The 12,612-nt window shown below is 42.2% G+C and overlaps 2 non-coding genes across 2 annotated transcripts; one reads left to right on the plus strand and one right to left on the minus strand.

Moving 5' to 3' along the window:
• The first annotated feature begins 7,672 nt into the window (after positions 1-7,672).
• On the plus strand, positions 7,673-7,746 carry trnan-guu (transfer RNA asparagine (anticodon GUU)). Its single transcript has one exon. It is a non-coding gene; the product is annotated as a tRNA-Asn (tRNA).
• Positions 7,747-9,692: 1,946 nt separating this feature from the next.
• On the minus strand, positions 9,693-9,834 carry LOC148642591 (U4 spliceosomal RNA). The gene has a single exon (XR_015929493.1). It is a non-coding gene; the product is annotated as a U4 spliceosomal RNA (small nuclear RNA).
• Between the last annotated feature and the right edge of the window lie 2,778 nt (positions 9,835-12,612).

The following is a 12,612-nucleotide window of genomic DNA, read 5'->3' on the forward strand; positions in this document are numbered from 1 at the left end:
AAACAAATCTAATTAAAATAAAAGCTTAAGTTTTGTATTTATCTTGTACCATAGAACATGATTTGCTTTGTATTTCAAGCCCACAAAGTGTCCAAATGTTCTATGATCATTTCTTTCAGCATTAGGGACTAAATATACCAAACGTATGATGCTAAAATCCTGAAAAAAGGATGTGCTCCATCTCGTCAGTAGATTGGATTCCAAAACTGATTTGGGTCAATATACATTACCTTTGAAATTAAAGTACAGTCTACTGTAGGGAACCATCAACTTAGAAAGCATTGGCCTTCCCTGGGGGTCAGGTAGGTGCAAAAGATAAACCTTTATCCTATCTTTATATTAAGATAAGTGGCCAAGCAGTATTTTTCCCAGTTTCACCAAGCTCATCATGTTGCCATAGTAGACAAAGTTCTATAAAATGTTAAATAACTTTTAAAAAAAGCATCTTGGTCTAACAGTACTGTACAAGGTGAATTAAACTGTCCCTGGTAATAAAAAGTAATTAGAAGCATCTCAGAAACTTTATCTCTAGAAACATTAGCTGTTTTATATCATGTAATTTAGTGTGATGTTGTCAGAATTCAAGGACATTATCACACACAGAAATTGGTTCAGTTAAATCTAAAAAACACAGCTAAACATGGGTTTAAATGTAACAGAAGTCTTACCTCTTGTCAAAAGATTTAATTCAAGAAGCGATGTAATAAATGATTGCTTATGCTTTATAAACAAATCTAATTAAAATAAAAGCTTAAGTTTGGTATTTATCTTGTACCATAGAACATGATTTTCTTTGTATTTGAAGCCCACAAAGTGTCCAAACGACGCACTACATGATATAAGGAAGATTATCACATGCATATCGGTATTATCTTTCTTATGAAAATGCATTCCTTTCATTACCTTTTACTTTTTAAAATGAACTCAAATTGTGTATAATGTAATAATTTAAGTAGAATAGATTCAGGTAGGAAATATAGAGTCATGACGTTTATGGCTGACATCATTTCACATGGGTGAATTTTAAGCTAAGAAACAAAAACATTTACAATGAAGATACCATTGCTTAATTTTTAATGCCTTTAAAAAATAAATACCTCCTGAAAATAATTTGCCACTCCCAGATCCTTGGTAAGGTACTGTTTGAATCCAATCAGGAGAGGAGCATCCAGGGAGTGCTTTCTATAGAGTCCAGCTTGGGCCACTCTCTTCCGGCCTGCTGATACTTTTTAACTACTCAGGGCCTGTAAGGATATAAAACACCGGTTTAAACATTTTATACCTATAAGACAAATAGAATTTTAGTAAAAAATAGATACATCTGAAAAATAAAAAGTCTTACTGCTGATAGAGTTCTTCAGAGCTCACATCTTCCCCTTCCTTATCCGCTTCTGTTTCAGTTTCTAGAGCAGCCTCTGGCATCTCTTCCTCCTGGACAGCGGCCTCTTGCTCAGGGCCGCTGGAATGCAGGTAGATTCTTTTCAACATGCTTTTACATAATATGTTGTAACAATGATTTCAAAAAGAAACTACAGAAGCCTTACAGATTAAAAATATCTCAAATTGTGCTCATTTCCCTCTATTCCCCGTGTTGCAGTGGTGGGATGACGTAAATTACTGCTTCGACACCTAACGGCATTATAATCAAGTGCAAGAGCTGAGGGCTTTAGTTTCGTTTCGTTTTCCATGGCGTTCGTAAGCGCGCAAATCAAAGGCAATTCCTGCGTCTAACACGAATGTAAATGCTTTTGAAAGTGCAATGTGGTGCAGCTTGTAAAATCCTTGTCCACATTTGTGGTTTGTTGATGTTTTTTCTGTCTGCCAAAGTTGCATTTTGACTTCTGGACGGGGAGACTTTATCATTTGAACGTGAAGCCAGCCTTAAACCCTCTGAGGCGTGTCTGTCTGCCGGCACGAATCTTGTGAAAGGTATTTTTTTTTAACGGAGAGCGACTTTAAAAAGGTTTCCGCAGCCACCTCGCACTCCGTGTTAGATTATAGGAGGAATGCGGCGGCAACGAGCTCGCTTTTGTCGTGGCCGAGTGGTTAAGTGCGTTGGGGATTCCCCGCGCAGGTTCGGAACTTGCCGACTCCGGCGTCTGCCGCACGTCGCCTTGTGTTAACTGAGGAGAAGGCGTGATCGCTTATTGTTGACTTTTTATTTGGTGTTAGAAACACTCTTACTGTGCATGACGTGCAACAAATGTAGCCACAGAAATTGCATCACGCTTTCATGTATGCTATTGCAGACACCAACGTTGCCTAGATAGAAAACCGAAATAGCCGTGGGTTTGCTTGCTGGTCTGAAGGATCTCTCTTCGAATCTCTATCATTTGTCAATGGAAGTAAAAGGCGCTGCAATCTCATACGTTCAGAATCAAACTCGCAGCTGTTGTTCGACTTTATTTCTTGACTAATTACAACTGAGTGTTGCATGAGCAGTTACGTAAACTTGTCTGGTATATTTGAACACAGATGCCGTTCTTCAATTAAAACTAACAGTACATTGTCAGGGACATTCAGTTCTATAAAAACAAGAGACAGACAAGAGAATATTTCTACCTTTCATGTGGACTACGTGTTGACTTACTGATCGGAATAATTGAAAAGTTCGGGTCATAGCCGATGCAGTGCGTGCTAATTAGAACAACAGCAACGCTGAGCTCTCAGCACCGTACTGAGCCCAGGTGTTTTTCTAAAGCTGTCAGGTGCAGTTCATTTACAGTACGCCCCGTGTCTCAACGGTAGGACGGAGTCAAATACTGCCTCGACACGCAACAGCATTATAATAAACCGCAGGACTTGAGGGCTGTTATCTTTGAATGTTCCAAGGCATTCGTAAGAGCGTAGGTCAAGGGCCATTCGTGCATCTCCTGTAACTCGAGTAAAAATGCTATTCAAAGTGCAGTGACTGAAATCGTCGTCCACATGTCTCCGTTGTTGATTTCTTTCTGTCTAAGAAAGTTCTATTTTCATGTCCGAACGGGGAAACTTTATCATTCCAACTTGAAGCCACCCTTAAGTACTCTGAGGTGTGTGTCTGCTTACACGTATGGCGTAAAAGGTTTCTTAAACGGAGAGCGAACTTGAAAAAAGTTGCCGCCGCCGCCGCCGCCTCGCACTCCCTGTTCGATTGTAGCAAGAAGCCAACAGCTGGCGTATTTACTGTAATCGTGGCCGAGTGGTTAAGGCAACAAACTTGAAATTTGTTTGGGTCTCCCTGCGCAGGTTCAAATCCTTTGCATTTGCTCTCGTGCGTGCATGAAAAAGGACCAGCGCTGTTTTGTTTTCGCTGGGACCTTTAACACTCTAAATCGCCTAGACCCACTTCCTTGGAAATCGATTCTTCAGCACCCACGAGTGACGCTTTGCAGCTGGACGCAGATAACGATGCTTTTCTGCAACGAGCTTTCCAGCTGAATTTTCTCGGCAGCTCCATACTGAACCTGTTCTTCATTGCAACATAGCGGAGGCTCGTCACGTCTATAGCAAGGCTGTGTAGGACCGCATACGCCACAGTGACTTGTACACAGACCACATGAAAGGCAAGAAAAATACCCTTTTAAAATTCCAAAGACTCACAAGGTCAGAGGAACAGCGATGACCTCAACAGATCTGTTACAGAAGTCTAGGTTGACCTTTTTAGAGCTGTAATTGCATTTTTGTTTAATAGAAGATCAAATCTACTCGCATTTCCAGCACCTTACAGTTTATTGATGTTAATTCTATTTAAGTAATAAGATTGCTAACGATGTTGGACTTTAGCCGGTGTTTTTTAGAACAAATTGCTTACTCTTCTGTAAGGAATACGCAGTACGTGCCTTTGTCAGTCATTGCTCACCATACCTGTAACTTTCTTATCTAACTCACTTCCTCAAATGGTGAAGGTCCACAAACATAAATGAAAAAAACCCTTGTTGTAGATGAGGTGCACAAAAAAGCAGCCCCTGATAGTGTATAACACATTTATACTATTGCAGAGACACATGTAACATATCTATATATACTGTATATATACAGTGCCTTGCGAAAGTATTCGGCCCCCTTTAACTTTTCAACCTTTTGCCACATTTCAGGCTTCAAACATAAAGATATAAATTTTTTATTTTATGTGAACAAGTGGGACACAATTGTGAAGTGGAACGAAATCTATTGGATTTTTGAAACTTTTTTAACTAATAAAAAAATGAAAAGTGGGGCGTGCAAAATTATTCGGCCCCTTTACTTTCAGTGCAGCAAACTCACTCCAGAAGTTCAGTGAGGATCTCTGAATGATCCAATGTTGTCCTAAATGACTGATGGTGATAAATAGAATCCACCTGTGTGTAATCAAGTCTCTGTATAAATGCACCTGCTCTGTGATAGTCTCAAGGTTCTGTTGAAAGCGCAGAGAGCATCATGAAGACCAAGGAACACACCAGGCAGGTCCGTAATACTGTTGTGGAGAAGTTTAAAGCCGGATTTGGATACAAAAAGATTTCCCAAGCTTCAAACATCCCAAGGAGCACTGTGCAAGCGATCATCTTGAAATGGAAGGAGTATCTGACCACTGCAAATCTACCAAGACCTGGCCGTCCCTCTAAACTTTCAGCTCAGACAAGGAGAAGACTGATCAGAGATGCAGCCAAGAGGCCCATGATCACTCTGGATGAACTGCAGAGAACTACAGCTGAGGTGGGAGAGTCTGTCCATAGGACAACAATCAGTCTTACACTGCACAAATCTGGCCTTTATGGAAGAGTGGCAAGAAGAAAGCCATTTCTCAAAGATATCCATAAAAAGTCTCGTCTAAAGTTTGCCACAAGCCACCTGGGAGACACCCCAAACATGTGGAAGAAGGTGCTCTGGTCAGATGAAACCAAAATCGAACTTTTTGGCCACAATGCAAAACGATATGTTTGGCGTAAAAGCAACACAGCTCATCACCCTCAACACACCATCCCCACTGTCAAACATGGTGGTGGCAGCATCATGGTTTGGGCCTGCTTTTCTTCAGCAGGGACAGGGAAGATGGTTAAAATTGAGGGGAAGATGGATGCAGCCAAATACAGGACCATTCTGGATGAAAACCTGTTGGAGTCTGCAAAAGACCTGAAACTGGGACGGAGATTTATCTTCCAACAAGACAATGATCCCAAACATACAGCAAAATCTACAAAGGAATGGTTCACAAATAAACGTATCCAGGTGTTTGAATGGCCAAGTCAAAGTCCAGACCTGAATCCAATCGAGAATCTGTGGAAAGAGCTGAAAACTGCTGTTCACAAACGCTCTCCATCCAACCTCACTGAGCTCGAGCTGTTTTGCAAGGAAGAATGGGCAAGAATTTCAGTCTCTCGATGTGCAAAACTGATAGAGACATACCCCAAGCGACTTGCAGCTGTAATCGCAGCAAAAGGTGGCTCTACAAAGTATTAACGCAAGGGGGCCGAATAATTTTGCACGCCCCACTTTTCATTTTTTTATTAGTTAAAAAAGTTTCAAAAATCCAATAGATTTCGTTCCACTTCACAATTGTGTCCCACTTGTTGGTGATTCTTCACATAAAATAAAAAATTTATATCTTTATGTTTGAAGCCTGAAATGTGGCAAAAGGTTGAAAAGTTCAAGGGGGCCGAATACTTTCGCAAGGCACTGTATATGAAACAGAAATAGAAACAGAAACAGGAATCGCTTACTCACCTGGAGAATCTCTGTAGGAATATCTAGCATTTATCAATGGAAATAAAAGCTGCTTTAATAAAGTGCATGTTCAAACTCAAACCCTCAGCTGCTGTTCTTGTTTGTTTTGGGACAAATTGCAACTGAGCATCGCATGAGCCGTTACGTACCCTTATCTGTTAGGGAATTTCAAGGGAGGAGTTAGGTCAGAATGGTTAGGCTGCAAAACAACAAGTACAGATTTATTCCAAGATGAAACGTTGTGGCGGTTTTCTTATCTTTTCAGCATGGACTAAACTTTTACGTGTTCCTTATATGCTGTATATGTATATATTAGCACCAATGTCGTTCTTAAAAACTAACATGAAATTGTCAGGGACATTCAGCTATATACAAAGACGAGACAGACAAAGTAATAATTCTGTATTAACGTGGCCTACATATTGACGCAATGATCGAACTAACTGACATGTTCTGATTCAGATCCCCTGCAGTTCATGCCAATTAGAACAATAGCAATGCTGAGTCCTCCCCACCCTACTGAGCACAAATTCAGCTGCTCTCCAGTTCTGTTCTGCATGTTTTTTCATTGCAATTGAGCTCGGAGCTGGAGATGATCTCCATACAGTTCTGTGTTAACTAGCCCGCACTTGCGTGCTAATTTACGGGTTGTGGCAAATGCTTTTCTATAGTTCATATACATGACGGCAACCTGTTACCGAGGAACCTGAGAGGTTTAAAAGCCTCACGAGCCAGGCAGGACTCAGACCTACAATCTTCTGATCCAAAGTCAGGCGCGTTATCCATTACGCCACTGGCCCATAGAACATGCGCTTGCACTCCACCACAGAGAGCTCTACACTGCTACTAGTAGTACACTTCCCCATCTAAATTTTCACAGCAAGAAACTTGTGTTTCCTACTATTTTTATCAGGTTTAAAATATCATCTCCTTAAAACAGAAAAAGTGTTGTGTCGTGCTGAAATTCCGATTGATTTTGAATTCAAAGAAAAAAGGTTTTCTTCCAAAACACCATGAAATTGTCACATCTTGCAGACAATAGGTGTATTCCATGTTGAAGAGAGAAGAAAGAAAACCATGGAGCCTTTTACAGGTGTGAGGCTTCTTCAGGTGTGAGAAGACCTCACAGTCGAAACGCTGTGTTTCCGTTCTTCTCTTTTCAGCATGCAATAAACCTATTACTTGTTCCTTTGCAGCCGAGGCATGCTGACGTAGCTACCCAGCTGAACATCTTGCAGACTCTACAGTACTTCTCTCCTGTAGAAGTAAAGCAGGGCTTGCTGGGTGAGCTTTTGCTCCGGTAAATTAGGTCACGTGTCATGTTAAATCACAATCACAAATCACAATCTTCTAAACACAACATTTGCTGGTGCTAGCTTTCCCCATGAAAAGAGACATTTCCCTTACAGTACATGACATATCGTTTTTATTCTATCAATAAGTATAGAAATTAAACAAAAGAAAAAATGGTGTCGCCAAAGAATGCACAGCTCTGTCGCCTTGGGGAGGTGTCAAGGGCATTGAGCTCCTTGGACATGAAAAGTGCCCGATAAATGCCATTTTTCATCATTTCTCTTGGCGTCAGTTCTGCTATTAAACGGGAAAGAGGCAACGGGCTCAGAGATTATGTTAAGTGCACACCGAGCGCAGATGTGTCCAAGTGTCTGTAAAAGTGCGGTGCTCCCTAGTGGCTTAAAGTGCCTGCCTAGTAAGCAGGCGATCCTGGGTCTGAATACCAGCGGTGCCTCTCTCCGTGTCTTGTTGTGCCGAATGTCTCATTTCAGACAAACATGTACAGCTTGGTTCAGTTTAATGCAAGAATTCATTTCCTTTCTGGAATAACTTGTTTTTGAAGAAATCCATACAGCTTGTGAAAGATGAAATCCATTTCTTGGTTGTCAGTGGAAAAAGATTGCCGGCTGCAAGAAGCGCAAGTGATTGTTTTCTTTGACCATAAACCTGCAAATGTAGGGAGCACAAGCGGCTGTCAGTCTCTGTAGCGCAATCTGTTAGCGCGTTCGGCTGTTAACCGAAAGGTTGGTGGTTCAAGCCCACCCAGGGACGCATGTCTCAGTTTTTCCAATGTAAACATCATCACCGCTAAAGAAGATGGCGCAGAAGGCTCCACAGTCGAAACGTTGTGCTTCTTTTCTTCTCTTTTCAGCATGGAGTAAACCTTTCCTTGATCCTTTGCAGCCTACGCATGCTGACACAGCTACCTTTCTCTTAACGCGCCTCAATCATTATTCACCAAAACCATCAGCAGAATGTGTCGCCTTTGTGGTGATGTCACTCCTCTGCTTCACAAATGTCCTTAGTGACGGACCATTTCTTTCTGCCATTTTTCCGGAGCGGTTATTGATTGCTCCATCATTTCCCTCATACTTTCCATCCCTAGATTGAAAAAAAAAAACAGAAACAGGCTGACAGGACGACAATCAAATTGCAAAAACTCATCAAAGCACTCAATAGAGTATTTGAATCCACAAGTAGCTACGAGCAACTTTGTCCTGGCTTGCATGAAAGTCGGAAAATGTCAAAAAGAAAAAGATGGTGGCTTTTTCATATTTGTTCTTTCATTTTTAGTTCGTTGGCTCTTCTGTCCATTGTCCTCCTGCCTGGCTCTTGACCTGTGACTGTCTGAACGCACACATTAGACTTTCAGGCGGGGGATTTGTCCTGAGCCTCTGTGAAGGACCCACCAACCCCCATAAATAACTGCTCTAGAAACACATGAATGCAAAACTAAACCACAGCTTAAAGAGGAGCTTGTCATGACCGCCAGGCAGTTAAGACCAACTCTTAAGCAATCTAAACAGCACCAGCAGCGGGTGATTATTAACAAACGCCGCCGCACGAGTTAACCCACCTGCACACACTCCACCGTGCGGTACGCAGTGCTATTTTTACCAGCTTCCCGCTGGTATTGAGTCTACTCCTTGAGAGCTCTACCTGGCGTTTTTTCCATTACCTCGTTTATTCTGGATATTGGACTCCCCTTCTGCCTTTTCGACTTTGGACCTCGCCTCTCACCTCGGACTGTTTGCCACCAGTGTTCTCCCTGGATTACGACTTACCTTACGCCTCTTGACCACGAAACAAAGCAAAGCAGAGCAAAACAAAACGAACAAACGAAAACCCTCACGTCCCGCACTTGCATATAACGCCGTTACGTGCCCAAGTGGTATTGTACGTCATCCTAGCACTGCACCCCGGGGCGTACGGTATATGGGAACGAGCACACGCCACGAATCGTCTCGAATCACTCCCTACAGCTGTAAGACGCCTTGAAGCGTGCACCCCCAACATTCTTCTTTGCACATCTGTGAAAGGTAAGCTCTTGAGCAAACTCTGAACCAGCTCTAAGGAAACTAATCCAATTAGACGTTACTTTGACTCATCCTTTAAGGGACCCTTGTTAATTGGAGAAATCAATGATTTCGAATGAATTCTGTATGCGTTAAAAGACAGCTATACACAGAAAACATGCAGGACACTTCTCATGATGTTTCCCGAGCCGAAATAGTGCGTTTTTCCAAGCCATCTGACAAAGCCCGCCCACTGAAAACTGCAGCAGATCGTGTAAAGACGTTCAACTTTGTAACTACTGCACGCACAGGAAGCAGAATAAATTCCTCTTTTCAAACTGTCAAAGGTTTGCTTTGCAAACGCTGCAGGACATCGCACAATCTCTTTTGAACGGGGACAAACAATTTCTTATGGGGCGCAGTAAGTACAGGCGTTTAAAAAGCTCCACTCATGCCGACAATGCAGCATGAAGAAGCGCAACCTAACGTTTGACAGACAAAAGCCGGGCGCCGCTACGAGCAATATGAAATCAAACTGACAGCACCCGGCGTTTCACGCTGACTCAAAAGTGATCTCGACAGACGCTGTTCTCTGCATAACGCTGAAAGAGCTAAAGAGCGTTTCTGTTGAGACGTAACAAGCTCGTTTCTTTCTACCATGATGTCACCATGACAATATCTGTCTTTACACACCTTGCTCAGTCTCTGACGAGACTGTCAAAAATTGCTTTCGCCGATTGTATTGCAAACCGGCGGAAGCGGGGTATTGGGAAAAGTTTTCAACTAGCAATAATCGAGCCTTGGCTAAACCTCACAGACTATGATACTGCCACTGCGCAAAGCTGACGGTTGCCAGGCAACCGCGGGGATCCTATGGAAATCGTTATTAATGTTTGATTGATAACTGTATGTAATAATATGATGCTAAAATGTTATTTTCACATATATTAATGTAATAAATGATTGCTTATGCTTTATAAACAAATCTAATTAAAATAAAAGCTTAAGTTTTGTATTTATCTTGAACCATAGAACATGATTTTCTTTGTATTTCAAGCCCACAAAGTGTCCAAATGACGCACTACATGATATAAGGAAGATTATCACATGCATATCGGTATTATCTTTCTTATGAAAATGCATTCCTTTCATTACCTTTTACTTTTTAAAATGAACTCAAATTGTGTATAATGTAATAATTTAAGTAGAATAGATTCTAATAATATAATGATCCAGTGTGTTGCACTACTTCACTGCTTCACTGCTCTATGCCGTCTGGAAATAAATCCTCAGACTACTTACTGCCCTGGGCATGTACCAATAAATTACAGGAGCACATCTATATATCACTGCGTTGAAGCAGAAGACACACAATCACTGCAAACACATCCTAAATACAGTGTTCCAGCACCTTTGACCTCATCCAGAACATATCATTTCTAGAAAGGGATTGCTGTCCGAATGCACATCTGAATCCCAAACAGAATCTCTAGTAAAATACGATCATTTGTGAAACAGGCAAATGACTGTCTCAGGGGCCCATTCCTCATTCTCAAGACACATGTATGCAGTACGTACACCATGCATTGAGCAATAGGGATTAAAGACACCACAGGTAAGGTTAGAAGTCATTCTGACTATATTCTAAAATATTGGACTCATATTCCCTATGATGGCAGACATGATGCTGCGTTTAAAACCGGGGTTAATGGACATTATATGACTGTCAATTCTGTTTTGTTTTGGAGACTCTTGGCTGCCTATATGGTACAGTGCAGCGTGAAGGAAACATTTTCCAAAACTGTGTCAGCTCAAAAGTTGTCAGACAACCTCTCCAGCTGCTTTAACTCTCTTCATTTTTGTCATTTAATTGTCTGTCGGCACTATGTGGCAGCGTTGCATGACAACCCATCTCACCACGGAAAGGAACCTAACAGCTTTTGTAAGAGAGAAGAGAAGGACTTAGCCCGTACGGGGATCGAACCCACGACCTTGGCGTTATTAGCACCACGCTCTAACCAACTGAGCTAACCAGCCTCATGACAACAATCCTCTCTGTGCTGCAAAAAATCGAACTCAGGGAATTTCTTTTGCCCTCCTTTGAATAGAAAGCCGTGTAATTCAGTGTACGGGCTTTCTCGTGCAGTTTCATGGTTCTTGTAACCCAAATCCTACACTGGCGTGAAGTGACCCCCCATTTCACAGCATTTTTCAGCTGATTTAAAATGTACCTAAAGGAGAAGCATTATTGAAGACCATCAATTACCAAGAGCTTTTGTCAAAGGTTTTGGTGGTCATTTTTAATGACCACAGAGCGCTGTGACCTCGGTTTTACATCTCATCCAAAAGACAGCGCCCTTTTACAACACAGCGTTTCCGTCACTATGCTGGGGCATTGGGACCCGCACAGACCTCAGGGTGAGCGCCCCGCCGCCGGCACCATTAACACCGCTTCCAGCTGGAAGCTTTGTTTTTCCCTGTAGCTCACCCTCATCCGGGTTCTGACCTGGCTCACACCTGCTTACCTTCAGTGGGTTTTCAGTTGCGAGTTGCAAGGGGATGCAAGTGATGGAGCAGCTCGCTACAAAAGACACTGCATTGGTCGGGAATCGAAGATGAGCCTCCCGCAGGGCAGGCGAAAATTCTACCACTGAACCACCAATGCTCAGTACCCAGGCCTTAAAAAAAGACGCTTTTTTGGTGCTCTGTGCAAAAAGCGTCGACATCTGCTTCCAGCTGCAAAATGCCATTCGCGGACGCTGAAGAACTTATTTGCAAGGGAGCAGGTACAAGCGATTTGGCATTTTAAAACCACCAGGAACACCAAACAGGCGCGCTTCTTTGCTTGCGCCGAAACACAACGACAGGAGGTGGACAACGTAGTCGGCAGGATTCGAACCTCTTTCTGTTTATTATATACTAAATATTCTCTTGTCTGTCTCTTGTTTGTATAGAACTGAATGTCCCTGACAATGTACTGTTAGTGAATTGAAGAAAGGCATTTGTGTTCAAATATATCAGACAAGTTTACGTAACTGCTCATGCGACACTCAGTTGTAATTAGTCAAGAAATAAAGTCGAACAACAGCTGCGGGTTTGATTCTGAACGTATCAGATTGCAGCGCCTTTTACTTTCATTGACAAATGATAGAGATTCGAAGAGAGATCCTTCAGACCAGCAAGCAAACCCACGGCTATTTCGGTTTTCTATCTAGGCAACGTTGGTGTCTGCAATAGCATACATGAAAGCGTGATGCAATTTCTGTGGCTATATTTGTTGCATGTCATGCACAGTAAGAGTGTTTCTAACACCAAATAAAAAGTCAACAATTAGGGATCACGCCTTCTCCTCAGTTAACCCACTGAAACCCTTGCTGTTAACAGTTCTTTACTGCATGCTTTACAAGCACCTACATATCGTGTCGGTTCTTTCAGCTTTATTCATTAGGTTTTCAAAGGCATAAGTAGAGCACCAGAGGTGCGAACGCAAGATGTGTGGTTATCTGAAGAACTCATTTCCACGGCAGCAGGGCCAAGCGATTTAGCGTATTTATAGTACCAGGAAAGGAGAAGCAGCACTTCACCTTTGCCGCGGAGGCACAAGGAGACGTGTGGCAGACGC

The sequence above is a fragment of the Lepisosteus platostomus genome, chromosome 22 (genome assembly GCF_059453375.1).
Source record: "Lepisosteus platostomus isolate fLepPlt1 chromosome 22, fLepPlt1.hap1, whole genome shotgun sequence".
NCBI classification, from domain to species: domain Eukaryota; kingdom Metazoa; phylum Chordata; class Actinopteri; order Semionotiformes; family Lepisosteidae; genus Lepisosteus; species Lepisosteus platostomus.